Raw genomic sequence first — 3,061 nt, forward strand, 5'->3', positions numbered from 1 at the left:
ACGATTACAGTATCTACCTCAATAACCCAGGGAATGTGAATTCTAAATTGTATATTCTGTATATCTTTGGCTGCAAATGTGCTCAAGTGTTTTTATCTGTTTATTCTATATTCTGTGTATTAATTGCTTTTTGGGTGCAAGCTACAGATATACTATTTTATATCCTACCATAATAATACAAGGAAGGAGCAATTCTAAATTGTATTATCTCCTTGTCAATAGTCATTCCCTACAGACTTCGCCAATGCCTGTGTAGTGTGTACTGATACTGTCTTTGCACACCTAGTAGGTTTTTATACTTTATTTATTACTTACGTCTTACTGTATTACTTATTAAAACTGGTAGCAGTACCTTAATCACTTAAACCCTATACTTAGTTGACCGGATTCCCATTGGCTTCATACTAGGCTCCCTTCTGTTTTTGCTCTATACTAGATACGTTAGTACCCCCCCCCCCCCCCACACACACACACACACACACAATCTTGGAATCTTGAATGTAAAGTACCAAAGCTGACTGATCATGTAGTAGTCTCTATGTCTCCTTTCTTTTCCTGACAAAAGCCAACAAATTGAGGTAATCATGAGAGCCATCAGCTCTATTCCCCACTAGTGTGTTTGGCAGAAAAAAACTTTGCATGTAAATGAATGTGTTTTAAGTGGGTTAACTCGGTGTGGTCATTGACCAGCACTTTGCATAAATTGTATTTTAATTGTCTATGGTTTCAAATTGGTCTTGCATGTGTTATTTATATTAAGATCAGCCATTTGATAGGTGTCTGCTACCCCTAGGCATCTATTTACCCAGAAACACAGGCAGCATGACCGTCATTTACCCTAAACAGAGAGAGATTACCCCTTCAACCTGCCACACACACACGCACACACGCACACACGCACACACGCACAGACACCCTTCTAATTCATACATAGGAGAAAGCTCAAGTGGAATTTAACATCTTGGCACAAATCAGATACTGTATTAGTAGTTGGAGGGAATTGGGTCAACCTGGCAGAATTTGCATAACTGATTCCAAAACCTGCGAAGTGGTTGCAAATAATGGATCATAATATCCCGCCATATCATTTTCGTCAGACTTTACAAGCACATCTGATTCAACTTTGTGAAACGTCTTGCCTGTTTCGAGCCATAAACCTCAGGACTCATCTGGGCGACCGTGGGGGTATTGAATTCATATGCAAATAACATGTCTTTTATAGACACAGACTTCACATGGAGGGGCTGTGTTTTCCTCAAGGCTGACATCAGGAAAAGCAGCATGAAGGAAGCAAGGGAAGATAGAGGGAGAGAGAGACAGACAGGGGTGGTTGGGAGAGAGGGAAGGAGGAGGTAAAGGTTTATATTCTTGTAAAGTATTCAAATGATTCTCTGTCTCAACATGCCATATTTCCATCTCAAATTGTCTTGGCGTTTTGGGTTGTTTGCATTGCCAATTAAGCCCCCCCACACCCCCTCTCTCTCTCTTACATCTTATTCAAACTCAGGGCTGGCAGGTGAAGATCTGCGGGTTGCTCTTACCTCGTCTATCCCCTATGAGCTCCGACTAGCTTTATCTGCCAACAGAAACATTATAGGGATTTTGTCCCCGAGAATGGCTATTAACAGCAGACATCACCTTCTGCAGACTTATTCAGACAGTTTCAAATCGATGCAAATTCATGACCGTTAATCACTCCATGGCTAGGGGATGACAAGGTCAGGGCAAGAAGGGAGATGGAATTTTCCAGTTAAGAAACGGTAAAACCTGAGGGATTTACCTTGCAGACTCCCTGAAACCAAAGTAATCTTTCTTTCATCCGAACTCATAGTACTGAATGCTTTTTGATGTTGTGGAACTCCCCTTCTCTCACACAGTTTAGTCCGTTAATTATTTGTTCTGAATTTACTGGGTATTTTTAGCAGGTACATCGTACACTTTAAAAAGTAAGCATGTCTCACTTGATATAGTCTCATATTCAATGCATTGTTTGTCATCTTTTCCTTCTAAAATTGGACTCTGCTTGTATACAGTTTCATGGTGGGATCAATTACAGTCTCATGATATGTTATTTTTGTTTATTGTGTTATACTGTATACCCCCTTGGCTCGGATTTTCTCATGACTATAGCAGGCATGATGCTTTAAACCACTTAACCACTTGAGCTGTGAGCTTGTAGATCTGCTGTCTGCTGCCTATAGTAACATGCTCAAAATTGGGACACCAGGGTTAAAGTGGCTCAAATAAAAGTGGAAGATATTGTGGTTTAAACGTAAAGTAATATATACCTGCATTATGGAATACATTGCTTCTGTAGTAGCCCACACAGAATCCATCAATCATCTGCAAGCTGTATAGGCCTTCCTTGCCTTAGGCAGTAGAATTATTGCTCAACAGAGAGATGCGATTAAAATCTATAAATCCTCAGCTCCACCTGCTGCCTGGCTCGTGGCAGTCTTCCACACACCTGTCGAACTAACGGAACACACACACATATTCTGTGTGTGTGTGTGTGTGTGGTGTTTATAATATAAACTTAGACAGAACGATTATACCATATCATGGGGGGGGGGGGGGGGGGTTGCGTGTGTGTGCGTGCGTGCGCGCGCTCTGAGATTGGCAGTGAATAAATAATAACGTGTGGGCAAAGGGAAATGTATGTATATTTCCAAAAGTCTGGCGTGTGCTGACTGTTAATGTTTTACTCGTCTCTGAATATGAAAGATGCATAAACAACTAAAAAGTGGCCGCTTTGATTCAGACGACTCTAAGCTGAACAGAAAGAAAGAGCAAACCACCTTGGTGCCACGTCAACCCAAAACACACACACACACACTTTCTGTATTTACTAAAACAGTCATGTCCTATCAAGACTGTTTAGTAAACGGTAGCAGAAGGACGTCGAGCCTGGAGACACGGCGTCATGCCCGCTGCTCGGGGTCAGAAGTGGGCCCGATGTACTCGCAGCCCGCTGTTATGTGTAAACACCCTCACACACTCCTGACACAAGTAAGTACGCAGGTGATGAAAGGGATCATGAGATTGTCATTGTCATCAATAT

This window comes from Gymnoscopelus microlampas (assembly GCF_963454915.1).
Source record: "Gymnoscopelus microlampas genome assembly, chromosome: 18".
NCBI lineage: Eukaryota > Metazoa > Chordata > Actinopteri > Myctophiformes > Myctophidae > Gymnoscopelus > Gymnoscopelus microlampas.